General features: G+C 39.5%; 2 long non-coding RNA genes across 3 annotated transcripts; one reads left to right on the top strand and one right to left on the bottom strand.

Annotated features, from left to right (window-relative positions):
• Positions 1–271: 271 nt before the first annotated feature.
• On the top strand, positions 272–10,801 carry LOC137784910 (uncharacterized). 2 transcript variants are annotated; one of them, XR_011077440.1, is made up of 4 exons: positions 272–340; positions 7,404–7,517; positions 10,313–10,411; positions 10,634–10,801. It is a non-coding gene; the product is annotated as an uncharacterized lncRNA (long non-coding RNA). The 2 variants fall into 2 exon arrangements; XR_011077439.1 differs by having other exon boundaries at positions 322–442.
• On the bottom strand, positions 1,496–7,036 carry LOC137784915 (uncharacterized). Its single transcript, XR_011077441.1, has 3 exons — positions 6,753–7,036; positions 2,547–2,596; positions 1,496–1,606 (listed from the first exon to the last, which is right to left on the bottom strand). It is a non-coding gene; the product is annotated as an uncharacterized lncRNA (long non-coding RNA).
• Positions 10,802–18,928: the final 8,127 nt, after the last annotated feature.

The raw sequence follows: 18,928 nt of genomic DNA, 5'->3' as shown, positions 1-18,928 counted from the left end.
AGTATTCAGTTACCTAAAATGCCACCACTGCTTTAATTTGTATCAGACACCACAGCCGTGTAGTTTAACCATATTTCGAAACACTTTGGTAGCTACTTAGTAGGATTTCTTAATTCATAAAGCGACACAGAAAACATCCCTGTGAATGTAATCTGATTTCCATATCGGGGGCTCCAGAAAAAGCAGACGGGTACCAGTAGTCCAAAAGAGCTGCAGCTGCAGTGCTTGGTTGCCAAAGCAAAAAACAAAACAAAAAAAAAAAACAGGTGTGGGAAGAGTTCGGGGAAACTACAGGGAAGGACTTTCGGTTGTCCTCAAGGGAGTTCCGGCAAACGAAAGGGTAAGCAGGGTTTTCTAGGAATTAAGGCTGTGCAAAAAATATCGAAACAGCTCGATACATAAATAGCAAAGACCCGGCCATTTCAGTCCAGTGCGTTCTCTGGTGAGTGACTGTAAAAGTAGTTTTGATGCAATGTGACAGTCAAGTTATCAATATAATGTAATGTATGTCTGAGAACATTTGGGTGGCGCACAGCCAGTTGTATTTTCAGCAGTATTTTTAAATCATTAGTAAATAGAAAGAAGTGGAAAAAAAAGTATTGCAATACAAATCGTATCGTATCGTGGCACACGTACCACGAAACATATTGTGTATCGCGATGCGTATCGTGAGGTGCGTGACAATACGCAGCCCTACTTTTGGTAATACATTCGAAAAAAGTGGGACCAAAGGGTGTGCTCTGGTCACGGTATTATACACCGATTGTCCGATTGTCAAACCTTAGATCCGGGAAGAGCAATGTGGATTCCGTCTCGGCCGTCGGGACAGTGGATCAGCTCTTTGCCCTTACTTTGCCCTCACGGGAGTTTGTCAATTTAGTCCACGTGTGTGTTTTGTAGACTTGGAAAAGGCTGTAATATTGGGTACAGAGTCACTGCTACAAGACTTTTAAAGTGAAGGGAGTTAGCCCCGAAGTTAGCCACAACTTCAGCCCACTTAAGGTAGGCTGACCTTTTAAGGTGGATCGGCCAATGTAATGGCACACTGAGACATCTGCGCTCAGTGCTGAGCCACATGAAGTGGAGGCGGTGAAGATCCAATCAACCCGCCGAAGGTTAGACAGGATAAGTAAGTCGATGATGAGCGTGTTTTCTACAAAGTCATCCTTGACCATGCAATCACTGATCTGAGCTATAGAAAAGTGGAGGGCTGGAGAGCAGCATTGTAGATGTCCTTTTATAGGGGCAGACTCTATAGGGTCGAGTAGATTCATTGTTATTTTCCGAGTAGCCTCCACAGTGCACATCTGAATTCAGAGCACAGAAATGCAGAGATGAGTGGCTGGAGCCTCTTCACAGAGAAATGCCATTGTGAAATAGAATATTTTGAGAAGGCTTTATACGCTGTTTAAAACATTGATCAAGAGTAGGATAGGTTCTTTTTTTTCCATGCCGGACTTTAATTGGTGAGTCACATAGTGAAAGAAAAGCTGCATTTGTTGTGTTTTAAAGCCAGTAACTCATGTTAGTTTATTTTTTCCAAAGGAAGCCATAGGAGATGGAAGCTACAAAGCCAGGTGTTGTCCACTTGGAGAGGGCACACACTCTGAAATGAAAAATAGAAACAGATTTTTACAACGGAGACAATGTTTTATCTTCTTGACAGGGAAAATGAGAATCAGTGGAACGGTCACTCTTCAATTGTTACTTCATTCCATCACCTCCTGACATTGCTTGGTAATACATTGTCCAAAGCTTTAAAGATAAATCATGTGGCTTTGAAAAAAGTGAAAAGTTATCATGATGTCATGGTTTAAGAGAGGCTTGTTTAAAAAAAGAGAAACGATTTGCAGGAGAGGCTGAACCCTTGCCTCCTCCAAATAATCGGGATTGCCATCAGCGGAGAGAAAGACATTCACAATAGAAAGCAAGCAAGAGCCCACAGCCTCTATAACCTCTTTGAGGAATTTAGTGTGAATAATATCTAAGGGAATTTGGGTGGGTTGGAAGATAACCACAAAGAGTGCGTTCAGCAGTGATAATTTTACGCCTGAGCACCTCAAGTCCAGAACATTCACCAACAGAAATAGCTTCACTGGGCTAAAAACAGATTCCCAGAAATCACTGCGTTCGAAGAAAGGTATCATTTTGAACACGAGATTGGGAATGAATTTAAATCAAAGGGTCTTGAACCATAAAAATGAAGTCTTATGTTTACAAGTGAATCTTTGTATTGATGAAATAAGGTATACAAAGGACGCTGTGAAGCGTTTAGGGGGCTCTATTGGCAGAAACTGAATGAAATATTCGGAACTATATGGTTTTATTTGTGTTTAAATCACCTGAAACGAAGAACGGTGTTTTGGTTAGCTTAGAATCTTAGCTTCGTATGTACCGATACTACATTACTCTTTAAGGAATCCGGCATGTTGCAGAGCCTTTTTTTTACAATACAGCCCAAAACAGACAAACCAAACACACACAGAGAGAGAGAGAGAGAGAGAGAGAGAGAGAGAGAGAGAGAGACTTTCAGGTTTTTACAATACCTGAAGGCCACCGTAGTTCTCGGCCAGCCGCTGTCTGTCTTCCGCTGCTTCTAAAGGAGCGTCATGGTGAGGACGGCCAGAAAGAGCAGGGAGGACATTGCAATAATGAGGTCATCAGCATGATGTCTTTATTTGCTGCATTCTTTAAATTATTCATCCATCCATCCATCCATTATCCTAACCGCCTATCGTGTTTAGGGGCTCTGGGGCCGATCCCAGCTGTGATTGGGCAAAGGCAGGTACATCCTGGACAAGTCACCAGTAACTCTTCAGTAACAAATACCTCCTGCAGGCTTAAGGCTCTGACACTCATACTGTTGAAGAACATTCTGGTTTCATTAATAATTAGGATGAATGTAAACAAACATTCACCACAGTGAATCAAACTGAACATTTGATAACTTCGTCTGGAATTTTTCAGAGACTTCGTGATGCCTTGATACACACAAAACAAGTATTTTTCTTTTTTATTCCTGCTATAGTTAATATTTGTTTTTTTTCAGCACAGCTAGCCAGTGAGCATAGTTGAGCAGCTAAAGACAGACACAGATAGAAAATAAGTGGCAACCAAAACAAATGCCCCCAAGTGGCCAACATCTGTGGATGCCGGTATAAATATTGTACGATTTATTTCATATATATTTTAATTTAATTTCTCGAACCATTCCTGCATTAATTCACCAACATATTCATCAAGCAGAGGGCTTTTAAAACCCACAAAGGGATAGAGAAGACATTTTGGATGTTTTATTAAACAATTTAAGATAAGTGGCGACCTAGCATTTGTGTAATAAAGGGAAAAGTAATTTATTCAATCAACGGTGAGCAGCATGCGGTTAAAACTTCTCACTTGATGCCACAAACACTGACTGTCTCTTTCTCTCACACACACCCACATGCTAAGTTCTATTTTGTGGTTAAGTGGCAAAATAATCACCTCATCGATATACCTTCATCAACGTGGCGTTCATAAATTATAATTTGAAAAGAGAAAATTAAATTTCCCTTACTCTGCCCAGGTCTGAATTTATCGATAGGCCGAACTCCGATGACTGTGAATTATTTTCCCACAGCTTGATAACATGAAAGTCATTTTAATCTCTCGACTGGCATTTCTCTCACAAGCTGTCACTGTACTTCACTGATATTTATGTTTGCTTTTCACTAAATGTAATGCAACTGTGGAAATTCTATTTTATATATGTGAAATTAAGACCGGTAGTCGTTGTAAAGGAACCTGGCATCCCACTCAAATGCCATTAATTTGCAGCGGCTGATTCATTAACTTGCACACGTCACCGACCTCGCTTGATGACTTTGAAGGCCTCTTGACTTTCCTCACTGGCAGTAAGTGTTCTCCGTGTGCCAAAAACATATACTTTGCTTTCAAAGAAGCGAGTCACAGCGATATAGGAGAACTCATTTGTAACGCAGAGTTTCATGAGGTTTTCCAAGTTCCTATTCAAGGTTGTAATGCATCAAAAAAAGAAGTGGTGGGGAGGGAAGTGGCAAAGTTGTTGCCTTTATATATATATATATATATATATATATATATATATATACATATATATATATATATATATATATATATATGTATATATATATATATATATATATATATATATATATACACACACACATATACAGACTGCAACCTACACGGCACAATTCCTTTCAGCCTAAAAATATTGAGATGCATCATTTTTGGCTTGACCCCTCTTTCACCCCTTCTTCTTGTCTATCCAATAAAAGCCTAATGGATGCATGTAGTAGTTTTTATTAATTACATCACTAAGCTATCATTGTTGTGATGGTGGGACAATCTTTACAGTATTAATTACATTTATCAGACAACAACTGTTTTGAGTGTGTCTTTGAATGCACATTCACTATTAATGCACATCAAAGCAAGACTAGGATGAAAACTGATACCATTTCCGCTTATAAATAACGAGTTGTAAAAAAAGAAATAAAACCAAACTCACAGGGGGGCTGGGTGGCTCGGACGTTAAAACAATATACGTCGATTTATGAGACTGAGACCGATGCCCATACGACCCAACTATTAAACAAGACAGAGAAAGATTTAGTAATGTCCCATTAGCAGGACAAATGCAGTGTGCCAGCGTGACCATGTTCTACTGCATCCAGTCACACGTTGTTCTGGTTATTCTGACCCACAATCCTCTGAGCAGCAAATATATGAGCCAGTAAAATAAACACCTGAATGTGTATTTTCTGATGTTTTCTTGTTGTTTTTTTTCGAACACAAAAAATGTCAACGCAGCAGACATTTTTGTTTCTTCACCAGCTTCTTCATCGGTTTGTGTCACCTGCACAATATGCATTAATCTCATTGGTCATATCTAATTATCTATGATTTCCAGCCGATTTTTAAAGCCTTAATCTTCCGATAGGTATGATGATGTGCCGATTTAATCTTGACGCATCCCCAGTTCGGGGCCGTGGAATCGGTACCAACGCAAGCTGTTGAGTTTAACAGCTGATCGCGGCGCACCGATGCTATTTATTAAAGAGAAATTCCATCCGCTCTCCTTAATAAAATGTTTAACGACGCCGTTGTAAAGTTTATCATAGTTCAGTAGAGTGTGAACTGACACACTGACCAATCACAGCGCATGTTAATGGTCACACTGGCACTGTGACAAATCACAACGTCCATAATGCTAGCAGATATTAACGCTAGCTAGCTGGCCATTAGCATGTTGTTTAACTCACTACTCATAGAGGAAAAAAAGGTGAAATTTGATTGGGTGAGCTATGTGCCAGCGGGCCAAAATAGATGGATTGGCGTTAGAAAGATTATTAGCATCTTGATTTAGACACAATAACTATTCTGAATTAGTTCCTCGTTTTTCTCAAGACTCCCAAATCTATCGCACCAGGCTGGAAAAATGGAGCGCAAACAAGCGTTGCTTGAATTTCAGGCCGGAGACGCAGCAATTAACAGTTGTCGTGAATGCAGCAGTGCTTTGTTTCCTATCTTTTTTTAATACATTGGTAATTAATTAGGTATAAAATGCTCAGCGCGGGTGGGGGGTGGGGGAAATGTCAGCTTCAAAAGCCATCATTACGCTCATCCTCATTACACAGTGATAACTTTGTCATCAATTTTACAAAGTAAAAAGTACATAAAGTCATCAACAGGCAGTCACATTGATTCTTAATAATGTTCAGTGTCCATGAAGCAGAAACTTCCAAATGTTCTATGCCTATAGGTCATAACAAATTAGAAATGCTGTCATTCACACAGCAAACTTTATTTTCAGCTTTTCCCTCCGGAAATACATCGTGGTGTAATTAATTGTGCTCCGGAGCTAGAGCACGTTGTCTTTACTAGACAGCACAACGGTAGCAGGAGATAGATGCACTTGGTGGCAGACTCTCTTCGTTCCTAGCAGATTCTTTATTAGATTGTATACTTTAATTTCCTCTGCTGAAGCGAGAGTCGACGGCATCAGTCGTTTCTTGCTCGCGAGAGCGGCATCGCGTTGCAACTGTCGACGTTGGTGCGCAAACATTTTAATGCAACGGATGATTAAAATGATTAGATGCTGTCGAGTCTGAATCTTGCACCCGCTCAGCGATATGCATCACAACAATCTTGTGGGATTGCACGCTGCTACGCTGCTCTTTGATATTCATGCGTGATCCTCCAGGTTTTTGCAAGATATGCACTGAGCTTACAAAACAAGGAGATGCTCCTAAATGTAAAACTGGACGATAAGGATTAAAGGAAATAGCACAATGATTTAACCAAATACCTCAACATTGTGGGGCTTATTATTGGTGCTGCCACATAACATTTGCACAATAGGAAACAGCTAGAACAGCTGTTTACTGTAATACAGCCTTTGAAAGCCGGAGAAGACACCTCTCGTGCTATGTTGCAATATCCAAAGTCTAAGATAATGTCTCATCTCGTGTCACAACATCAATATGTTGCCAAGCCCCACTTTCCATATCATAAATGGGATAAGAAACATAGGGGTGGAGTTTCTGAAGGCTTGTTATGAGAGTTTTAAAAAAGATAACAGGGCAGGAAATGTGAAATTGTGGTCTGTCTTCTATCAATTCAGAGCAATAACATGGCGGAAAACAAGTATTTTCAATATAAAGATATAGAGGAGTAATGTCGGTCTGCAGAGAATTAAGTCACATTCTGTGTGTGTGTTGGTATCCGACCTTCTCTGCTGGCCCAGCCTCGCCTTCTTTTAGTGCAGCGGGCGCCACACTCCCTGCAATGCGCTTTCACGCCGCTTCCAACTGAAAACGCCATCCCGTCGTTGTTGCGGAAGCACAGCAGCAGCCACTCTCCGGCTCCCACTCAGGCGAACGCTGTTAGCTGCTGGCTCAGCCGTCGCCATGTTGAGAGCCACGTGGACGCAACTAGATATCTTCTGAATTTTGTGATTGTTCAAACAAAGACCGGAGACGAATATGGTGCATTGAGCTCTGCGTCGCTTTGGAGAAATCACCTTTTGGAAGAATGACAGAGAAGAATTCAATGCATAGCATCTCTTTCTGCAAAACGCATATTCATGCTAGCAATTTGCATCATTTACCAAATTGAAAAATACAAATAACATCGTAGTTACTGTTGAGAATTGCATAGTACATTCTGTATTGTTAGACATCAACAACATCTTTATAGAGGACAGCAAAAAAAGTCTCTATTCCACTATTTTCTTCTGCATTCATGACAATTGACAATTCTGTTTCGTGAGCTGTGAATTATAAAACCATAACCTGTTGTTTCTTTGAACAGGTTCATTGTTATAATATAACATAAGTTATGGAAAGGATCATTGTGTGCTCTATCCATTTTCTTTTCAGCTTCCTTTCATTTTTTGTGGGACATTGGCTTCCAAGATTTACTGATATTTTTCAGAATCCATTCTCCTCTAACAATACCACAGATGGCTCTTCTAAATGTTCCCACCACAAAAGGTATGTTTTTTTTGGTTCAATTCCGCAACACCTATGCCATTCATAGTGTTGAATACTTAAAAGGATGTCTTTGGAGATGCGAGTAAGGTTTCCCCCTTTGTGTTCATGAACACATTTTTTTTTAATGTAATAGTAGTTGTAATAATGTTTTTTTTCTTCTTTCCTATTTCTCTTTTTATTATTTGAACAGCAAGATTGACTTTACATAATACTTTCAGCTTTCTGATGGTTTTCCAGTTGACTGTGTAATTTCACAACAAGACTGTCATCACTTCTCTCACAATAATACCCCCCCCCCCCCCTCACCCCCCACCCCCAAAAAAGTGGTGTTGATTAATCCATTAGCAAAGCTGTAACTATATTGTCCCTGCAGTTATTTGCATGTAAAAGGAGAAATCCGCCCTCAGAGGCTCCGGTGGAGATCATCGCTTTTTGAGATATATTCAGTGACGTTCGGGAGTTATTTTGTGACAAACTGGTTTATTTAAATTTAGTAATTTAATTTTGCGGTCCACCCACTTCCCCCTCGACCTGGCAGACGCACTTCTTCTTCATTTTCTGATTTCCTTTGTCACCCAAAACGACTGAACAACCTGGAGAGAAAGGGGGGCACGAACTCATTACTTTCGATCAAAGGTGGGCGTAAAGGAATATAAATGTCTCGCCGATGAGTTCTTGAACAGTGGGGCGAGTCTGTGATTGCGGTTGAGCCCCTTACTGAAATGTCTAGTGGCTGCATTGCATTACGCTCTATTGAAGCTTCTGTCGGTGGAGAAATTATTCTTCCTACCTGTTCCCCTGTGGAGCTTTTTATGTTAGCTGTACAAAGAAGGCCTTTTTTTTACGGAGTGAACGTAACACTAATCATATTGTCAGCTCGATGCATTTTATAATAATATTCTATAATTTCATCAGTTGGCCACTTATCAGCATCAAACAGATGCAGACATAATTATAATAATAGCTTTTCATGACCACATTCAAATGTTTCAACATGGATTTTGTACCTTGCATGTGACGCTTGCATGTTGCTGATCAATCAGTGCATCTCTATTTAATTCACCCAGGGAATGTACCATTTTTATTATCTAGATATATAAACAGACCTATATAGATAGAAGGCTTTGGCCACATCTCCTTATCAGAATAATGACACCCCATTCACTGAGCACATATATGCTATGGATTTTTTCTTTTCTTTTGATGCAAAAAGAGCATGCTCCTGCCTCACTGCCATTTCACAAAGGTGGTGTTTGGCGTTCCTATTTGGTGTCCTCTGCACACAAAGCTCGGTGAAAAGAAGAGCGGTACCCGTGGGGTTGCTTATGGCTCATTTCTTGGTCTTGTCTCACATTCACCGCACACAATTCCATTAAACTGTGAGGGCTTTTTAGAAAGCGAGCATGCTCCCTCATGTGCAACACAAACAAATGCACCCTCAATGCGCATACACCCACCCACACAAACACACACACACGGACACACACACTCAGCCCCTACAGGCTTCTTTTTCTGGCGAGGGAGTACTCACTTAGCGTAGCGGTAGAGTGCAAAGATTGGAAACTCAGCAAGTGGTAGGAAACCCATCGTATGGAATGAGAAGACGTTTGATGTTAACAGAAAACTCAGTCTGCACTGTACAGGCACTTTGCTGTTAAGACTGATTGGCACTCGAGAGATTGCATCAAATTAGATTCTATTTTGGGGCAGATGTTTGTGTGTGTGCGTGTGAAAGAAGCAGCGTACACTTAACCTCTTGACTTCTTCTGGACCCACTGGCTCCATTACTGGTTGCATTGCTACTAAATTGTGGTGTAGAAGCCTGTACTTTAATTATACTCTCCATATACTTTACTACATTAAAAAAAGGAATTCAGTATTTATTGAAGGTTGTGCGCTGGGATCCTGTGGTTAGAATAATCAGACTCACAAAAAGAGCCCAAAAACTCACTAATATCGACAGTCAGGATAACCGCTGCGAATCGGGTCTGGCAGCATTTTGACGGTAAAAGTTACAGGATACACCTGAGTTTACGAGTGGATGTACTTGCAGAAGTTAGCATGGAGCTAGTGGCTATAGAAAAGGTGAGAGACTTACTACTACAAACCGTTTTTTTTTCTGTGAAAATCATTTTTACTTTTCATGGTTTTTTTTTTCCTGATGATTCCTTGGTGATGGTGTGTCTGTGTCTAAAGATGACTTTGGCGATCACAATGACGCTTGTTTTCAACACTGTACAATGTTGCTCACTGACAGTAATGCATTGATGCTAGGTGACAAAGCTATCTCTGACAAACCTAGCTTATAAACTCCCGCGTAACGGAGCACCCTCCCTCCTCGCTCGTGCGTTCTACACCCAGCAAGTCTGCTCTTCGACCATAAAAACATATCTTTTGCAATGGTTAAAAGTAAAACTAAATATTCTAAAAATAGAAGATTTTTGAGGATTCCTTCGACAGTGACCAGGATTATTTCACAGACGAGGAGGATTTGTTAATGCGTGGGATTGATCCGGCGTTAGACAAGTAAGATTAGTCATATCATGGCTGGTTCATCCTGTATTTATTTCATGTTTCACATGTGTTATTGTTATATCTTTGTGCTATTCTGGTGGGTCTATATAAAAATGACTACTACACATTGTCACTTTTGGTGGAGAGAAAATACTTTTTCCACCCTTGAGTTTAGGATGTTTTGTTCATTTGACCACATTTTTCTTCTAGCTTTCTGGCTGAAACAATTATTTGTATTGGTAGTTGCATAAACTATTTATGTTATTTATTATTTTTTTCAGTGTCGATGAGGAAGATATTGATAATGATGAGGACTGGGAGCCTCCACAGCCCTCTGCCTTTCCTGCTGTCACTCAACCGAGAAGGAAAAGAAAGTCACGGTATGCGTTTTATCTGTGACTACAAGTATTTTGCATGCTATCATTGTACTATTACTGTTATTCTACTGTGTTGTCCCATGGAGATTTCATATTTGCATGGAGCTACACATTTGTGAACAGAATTATTATTACAGTAGTGCTACCAACTCATTCTAAAACTTTTCTAATGGTCTGGATGAGAAGAATACAAATCAACAACCTGCACCTTCTGCACCCATCCAGAAACTCACCCATCCCGGAAAACGAAGAAAAACGAAAAATGGCATGAGAAGGAACACCCTGACACCCAACCTCGCCAACACAACTTTCAGCCTTATTATCCAAGTGGCCCCACTATCAGCCGATATTCAAGTTAATCACCCTGCCAACTTTTAAAGCTTTTTTTTCAACCTCACTGTGGTATGCACCATCATCACAAACACAAATAAGATGGCACAGAAATTGAAGGCGGGGCAGGCAAAGAATTCAGATGTAAACCCGTCACAAAGGATGAGTTTTTCACATTTTTGGCCATCATCATCTTCTGTGGAATGGCAAAGTGCCCTACAAAAGATGACTATTGGAGAAAAAATACCACCTTACAATTTTGCCTTTCCACTGTCAGCCATGAGCCGAAATCGGTTCAATGCCATCTTTCGGTGTCTCCACCTCGGGGATCCTGATGAGGATGAAAAGATGGTGAAAACGGGAGCCCACCATGACTGGCTTTTCAAAATCAAGCCACTTTACAATGACATGATGTTAGCCTGTAAAGCATCCTAACCAGAAGTGGCCACATGAGAGGATGATAGCCACAAAAGCAAGGCTAGGTTTCAAACAGTATTTACCACTAAAACCAACAAAGTGGGGAAATGAACTGTTTGTGCTTGCGGACATGCATGGTGACACATGGAATTTTTTTTATTATTATTATCTATGAGGGGATGTACTTCAAGGGTACAAAATATTACTGAATATTGTTGAATATTGTCTTTTCAATGCACAATACCCGCTCTACTCCTTTCTGGGAGCCTCTGTGCTTCCTCGCCTCAAGTTCCCATGGACCGAGGCTGTCTGGAGCTGGTCCTGCCCCTCCGCCCCCCCTGCCATGGATCATGGCTGGGTCTTGAGCAGGTCCCGCCATGATTGCCATAGCCCTGCTGATGCCCCTCCTCTCTACCTCTTCCACTGACATGGACTATGGCTATTTGGATCATGAGCCATGCCTTACTACTCATTATATGAATAGTTTCTGTCACATTCATGTGACGTTGCTCATTCTGGTCACATGACATCTATTGCATCTGTCCATCCGGGGAGAGCGATCCTCCTCTGTTGCTCTCCCTCAGGTTTCTTCCCTTTTTTTCCCTGTAAAAGGGTTATTAATATCTTTATTTAGAGGAGTTTTTCCTGATCCGATGTGAGGTCCTGGGACAGGGATGTCATGTGTACAGATTGTAAAGCCCTCAGAGGCGAATCTCGTATTTGTGATTTTGGGCTATACAAAACAAACTAAATTGAATTGAATTGTTTGATACAAACTTCCTGAACAACAAAGTTGCACAGATCACCTTTTAATATAATTATATGTGAAGTGACTGTCTGATCACATATCATTGTTAATTATTCCTCACAATAATTAACAATTTCCACAACAATTATGGTAGGAAAAAAAATGTTAGCACTTTGTTAGAAAAATGAAAATATAGTTATATGTGTGCAAAAACAACTAATACTTAGTTAGTGAGCTGCTTTCCTCGACACATCTTTTTTAAACGGGATTATAGATTTGATACCGCCTCTCAATTCATGCCTAATGTTGAGCTGAGATCTGTTTTTGAGAGACGCAACAGCAGAAAAGGCCTCACAGAGATCTCATAAAGATCGGCTTTTGGCAAAATGCCAAGAATCGACGAGTCGTGCATGCGCAACCTATGAACGGAGTACGGTGGACATTTAAAATCAGCATTTCCTCTTGCGCCCCACCTGTAATAAATACCGCCCTAGTTTGATAAATGCTCACTTAAAGGAAACATGTTGTTCATTAATTTTAATGACAACCACAAAGTGTGCAGGCTTTGTCATTGAGGGCATTTTCCAGGGTTTTGGAAGAATATTTACAGAGACTCTCGATATGGAAAGTCAGAAACGTCTGTTCAAGGAAGTCTAGGCTGCAGCCTTTTGATGTTTGTCTTGACTCGCACATACATGAACTGTTAGGCTTTAAAAGAAAAATTGTACAGGTTTCCCTACAACAAAAGGCCACAAAGTCCAAACGAGGAGACGTTGAATGGCTACGATTGGAGAAGTTGCTGTTTGTCCAGTGGATGGACACTAAACTGGTGCATGTGGCATCTAACTTCCACCGAACTTTCTGTGGTTTCAATGCCACGAGGAGGCTGAGAGATGGTGAAATGGTACAAGAAAATCTTCTACCACATGTTGGACATTGCTGTGGTGAACAACTTTATGATTTACAAACAACGTGCTGATCCCACTGACACACAAAAAGTTTGCGATTTGCAGAAAGTGCAAAACCCCCCTCTGCTTTATTCTAAATGGAACTGTTCTGTAAAGTGGTATGACAATCAGAAGTCATGAACAAAGACATATGAATAGTTGTCATATCATTTGGTTACAAAATGTTCTTTTTGGAGCTCTGCCTGGATTTCTTCATAAAGAGAACACTGTAAAATGGTCATACTTTGTCTTATCTTCTCAAATTTGAGGCAGGTGTTCACTGATAGTGTAGTTACAGCCACACATTGTACATTACCTGTACAAATACAGCCACAGGCAGTTATTTATACTGAAAAATACTTTATTTTCAATCTGCTGATCAAATCAACTGATCGTTTAGTCTACAAAATCAAATGAGTGTTCGTAAACTATGAATTTCCTTAGTTGAGGACAACCCTACTACTTCTGTTGGACGATATATTGTGTCAGGAATTAATTACAGCAAGCAATATTATTATTGTTGTTTTTAAAAAACATTTCCTGCAGCTCTACCAACAACATATCAGCTAACAGTTAGCTATAAGTAACAACAACAACAAGAAAACTCTTCTCTCATTCTGCTTGAACTTAAAATGTTCCCACAGTTTGGACTTATTCGTCCAAAACTTTCTTTTATACATGTCAGTATAGCTGTCACGAAAAAAACACCTTTTGGCCTCGACCTGAGCCCCGCCCGTGGTGAAACTCCGGCACAGAGAGCAGACAGAGTTGAGAGAGGCAGCGGGATGAGAGATGACAGCCAAACGTGTCTCCGCAGAGTTTTTCTTTTTTGGTTCAGTCGCCTTAGGTGCTGTGAAAGTAAAGTCTTTATACGTGTAGTTGAATCTGGAATTGTGTTCGCAGGAATGTGGGAGACATTCCTGCGTGTGAACGCATCGAGGCCAGTGAAAATAATTCCGGCCATATTTGATAAGTCGGCTTCATGGTGACTGGCCAACTTGTTAATTAATCGTCATTCATTTTGAACCGCGTGTTGGATCATTCTTCCGCTCTCTCTTAGCTCTGTTTGCCGTCTTTACCAACTCCCGAGGGGAATCAATCTTTTTGGCCGCCAAATGCTCGATTATGTTCTCCAACTTAAAACCTTCTCTACCCCAGCCGTTAAGTGGCGAAACTTGAGAATGGTTTGCATCCCATTCTAAATACTGATTATCTTAACTACAAGGTCTATTTGAATAGGTCTGCGCCCTCTTCAAAGTGGGCGCAGACCCGAAATACAATGTTTGCATAGATGTTTCTATTAATAGCTCTGTGAAAAAACAGCACAGAAATATGAATCAGCTGTCGGTGGGTGCAAGAGAGTCTGGAGTTCCCAACCCCTTGCTCTGTGAGCTCCTACTTGACTCTCACAGGAGCTCACAGCCTGTGGAGTTTGTCAAGCTCCGCCTTTCCGACATTTTGTGTGAAACTAACCAATGAACACTCAGGAAATCCCTAAAGACCTACCCACCTACATAGCAAAAAGCAGTTTTTTTAGCTGTAAGAGAGACATTCATTTTATTTATGGATATGATCACTTTTTAAGTAATTACATAACAATATGTGTTAAGAGTATCTCTGCAAAGGCTTGGCTTTGATTAAGTGAAGTTACGTATTTTTACTAATTAATTTTGTGCAGATCTTTCGAGCCATCGCTCAAAATTGGCCAACACTACAAATCCTGTAGCTTTTGTCCTGGTCATTGAACTTGCTCTGTGCAACTGCAGCCGCATGCAGGTTGGGAAGATGCATCTATAGAGCTCACGGAGAAGCCAGGTTGAACCATGATTTGATTGTTTCACCTATAAGTAAATCAATTATATTTTTTGGGGGGGAGCTCTGGGATCAATAAACTGTGTCGTTTCTGTCAAGTTGTGTGCAGTGGATAAAAAACGCTGTTATGAGAGTCAATGGACTCAAACTCTTCTATAGAAGCTCCTTGAAGAGATCATTATCTGAAGGTTCACGACCCCTTTCACATCGTCATCACAGTCATTCGACATATGGTTATTTTAGGAATATTGATAACGCCTTAGTGAAAGACCTAATCGTCTTGGTTTTAATTAAGACAACTGTTAGATGGTGATGACACACGGAGGCACATGGGTTCCCATACATTTTCTTAATTTTCATCATTACATCTATACGTGTCTGTAAGTACAGACAGCTGCATTTAGTTATTCATTGATTGACAGAAAATTAATTGACAATCCATTTTCTTTAACACGAGTACAAAGCATCGCCTGGTTCCAACTTCTTAAATGTGACAAATGTTCTGCTAAACAACTGATGAGTTAATTTAAATGTAACTAATATTTAATAAATCATGACAGTACTGGACATGCAGTGCACCACTTTCCACATTAAGTAAACTCTTTGAGAATTATCCCAAAACCATTTATTTTGATATCTGTTCCATCCTTTACAAATATATGGTTATAAATAACATTTTGTATTTTTTTTTTTACCTCCCCAAGAAGTCCTCATGGAATATAACCTTCATCCACATGACCCAAAGCAATAAAGGCTTCTCCACAGTAGATAATGAGGAGGCAACTGTGTATACCCCAGGACTTTTAAGTGCTATCTGTGAGATCTACTTTTTCACACACTGCACTTGAAAAACATTTTTTTGAACATGAGTGACCTGTTAGAGAAACACGTTTTTTTTTTTTTACCTTGCTGTTCTCCAGCTGTGGCAAATTAGGCGAGCTTTCACACTACAATTCATGTTTTCTCTCTTCAGTTGTAGGTTTCCAGCTAAATATTTTTACATGGCCATACCTTTCTACTACATGTCCTAAAAATATGATAATGCAAATCGTGGTGAGAATAGGAATTTTCCTCAAAAGGAAAAGCTCTATTTAAACCTCATTAATATAGACTGACCTATTTTGGATTTTTCAGGGTCATCCCTCATAGCTGTATGTCGTCCCATAGGTATAGTATTTTTTATTCATATTAAAAAAACAACTATTAAGCACAAATGCATCTTCACATATAGATCTCGTCTTTTAATGAATCAATATTGACATGAATCTGGTCTAGCTCTACTCATTAAATGTCATTATATTGGAAACTTCAATCTCCATATGTATTGCATTGTATGTTTGGCTATCTTTTTGTATTTCTGGCTTTTCAGTGGACAGTGCTGCTCATTAAGAGTGTGTAGAGTGCACTTGATTGGAATTCATTAATCAAAAGGGAATTATGTAAGGTCCATCAAGGTGTCCACTGTCAGGAATTCATGGACGATGTGGAAGCCACTCACTGCGCTTCCCTTTGGGTTTTCTAATACCTGGAATAGTCATTACCATCCCATAAATATTTTTTTTCATGCAATCGAAGTGTTTGTTCACTGCTCCAGTAAATTGGATGGAATTTAAGTTGCCTTGGCAACGAGAGATACTTCCACTTATCATGAGGGATTGGTATCTTTTATTTTATTTTCTCATACCAGTGCTAAAACAATACCAGTGTCTAAACGGTGCCTAAACAGATACTTTAAAAAACATTAAAGACATTAAAGAAAGTCTGTTTTTATTGCCAAGGCATATTGTTGTTGTTTTTTTAAAAATTGAACAATATATTTACTCTTTAAAGTACACAATAAATATAAATAAATACAAAACAATTGACTTCAAAATATAGCTTAAAACTTTTTAACTTCAAACTATAAAAAATATATTAACTGTTAACAGTATATAAATAAATATAAATAAATACAAACGCCCCCCATGCCCCCTCTCTTCTTCTGCAGAGTTCCCAGCCGATGTTTTTGGCGGTCAGCTATGGTTCCTCCACTCTGACGTACAAGCAATTCTTTTATTGTATTTGCTGCACGTTGCGTTTAAATCTTTTTAGCCAAATACAGCAACAATTTTGTCCGATCAACTTTAGGCATTTTCTCTGTTAAAAGGTTGATGGCTAAATAAATAAAGCTACAGTAGCTTTGTATAGCTACTGTAGCTATACAAATGGTAGGCTATCGTTACCTGCTGACGGGACGAAGTCATCATAGCTCACTAGAACTCTTTGGCTTAAATATGTGCCAGAAAGCTACCGTTACATTGTAAATATTCAAAGTCAATAACATTGTGTACACTTAAAGCAACGGTAAATACAAGTTGACAGCATCTTTAACAAAAAGACAAGCTAGCTATGCAGCCATTGGTATTATTTTCCAAATACAAATTAGCACAACACTAGCATGAGGCTAACGGCCAAATAATATTGGCTACGGTTGATAAACAGTAAATATAACTTGATAGTATGTTTAACAAGCCCAGCTAAGTATCCAGCCTCTGTCCACAATTCCATATCAATAGCTTATGGAATTATATGGAATATAGCTTAATGCTAGCATAAAGCTAACATTATGCTTGCAAGATTAGTCAATTATATTGCGTACAGTTAACAGTGAAGATAAACAGTCAGCTGAAGCAATGACAGACTAACGTTAAACTCAGTGTTTGAAAAAAAGGATACTAAATGTAGTTATATTTTTCATGAAATGTCGCCAGCACAGTCATTTACAACGGTGAACAGTCAGCTTAACCGGAAGTACTTTGGAGGTGTTCATTATCAAGAAGTAATGGACTCCCTTTAGTAGTTATGTTATGAACCTTTTTTTTTTTATGAGCATCATATACGTAAACCTGAATACCTTTTTCTTGTTTTGAGTATTTTCGTGTATGGGCATATTTCTAATCTTGTTCATGTATTCAATGTTGAGATAGTTCCCCATTTAAATCCTAATTTCTCCAATTTCACAATGACAATATTAATGTGAATATATTAAAATCCTAGCTTCTTTGCTTTTGTAGACAACATTTACAATGTGAGAACTCTGCCTTCGCTGAGTTATACAATCACATGATATTCCTAAGAGAAAGCTCTCTAAAAAAACGGTATGGCAGGATGCATTTAAACTAAAATGTCACACTGTCAACGGTATCATCATATCATTTCAAACCAGCCGTACTCATAATGATATTAACTGTCATCTGTTAAGTACAAGCTGGCATTGTCATGCAATTTGTCCCCCTTATTGCTGCAGCTCGACTGGCTCTGCAGCAATGAGTCAGCAGGCTGCGAGGCAGTCGTATGGTGATGTGGTCTGCTAGTGCTCTTAGATTTGGGAGAGCAGCTGTGTGTTAGACACTGCAGTTGACTCACACTTTTCGGGGGTGTAGTTGGACATAGATGGTTGGAGTTTCGATTGGTTCCAAGAAATCTGGCTCAAAACCCACACGGACTGATGGATTTTGTTTAAACGGATCCAATTTACCATTTTATGAGCTTTAAACTGATCTTTTCTGTTTATGTGAGTCAGCTCCTATAGATTATTCATACATTTTACTGTCAAAGCTCAGCAGTACCTCAGCAGTTTTTTACCCTGTCAGTGTTAAACAAAAGCAATGAATATCTTGTCACAGCTGATAACCTGAAGGGAGTGTCATACATACTGCAGATCTTTGTGAATTCCTCATCTTTACTTTGTCCGAATTGTCATTGAAAATAAGAGTAATTGCCCAGCTCTCATAATACCCAAGTAGCTGAGAAGCACCTTAATGTCACAGAGTGTGTTGGCAGGCTGGAGGTACATCACATTGTTTCACGCTCAGTGGTTTGAGAAAAAAAAAACACAAAAAAGACAAACACAATCAATTTGGAATGCGATTAGTCCTGAGAAAAGTCAAGAGAGCCCGACCTCGCATGAACCTTTCGGGTCAGGTCTGAGCGAAAAACCTTGGAAAAGCGAATCAATAAAAAGACGAAAACCCCACCAAAGGCTTTAAGATGAGCTCTTACTCCCTAACAGTTACAGCGAAGCAGCTCACCGGCTCAGGGGAAAAGACTGAGGCTGAGCTGAGAAGCTGCATCTTTCCGGCACGTCTTCCTTGCGTTAAAAAAAAAGAAAAGAAATTCAAATAAAGTTTCCCTGCACACAGTGATTATGCATTCACATTTCAAGTACACAGAAACTGCAAAGATTTTTCTTTTTTTTTCTTTAATGAAGAAATCTGTCTCTCCTTT

The sequence above is a fragment of the Clinocottus analis genome, unplaced genomic scaffold (genome assembly GCF_023055335.1).
Source record: "Clinocottus analis isolate CAN_PGR_092001 unplaced genomic scaffold, fCliAna1.0.p SCAF_1, whole genome shotgun sequence".
In the NCBI taxonomy this organism is placed as follows: domain Eukaryota; kingdom Metazoa; phylum Chordata; class Actinopteri; order Perciformes; family Cottidae; genus Clinocottus; species Clinocottus analis.
This window is presented reverse-complemented; position numbering and strand designations above follow the sequence as displayed.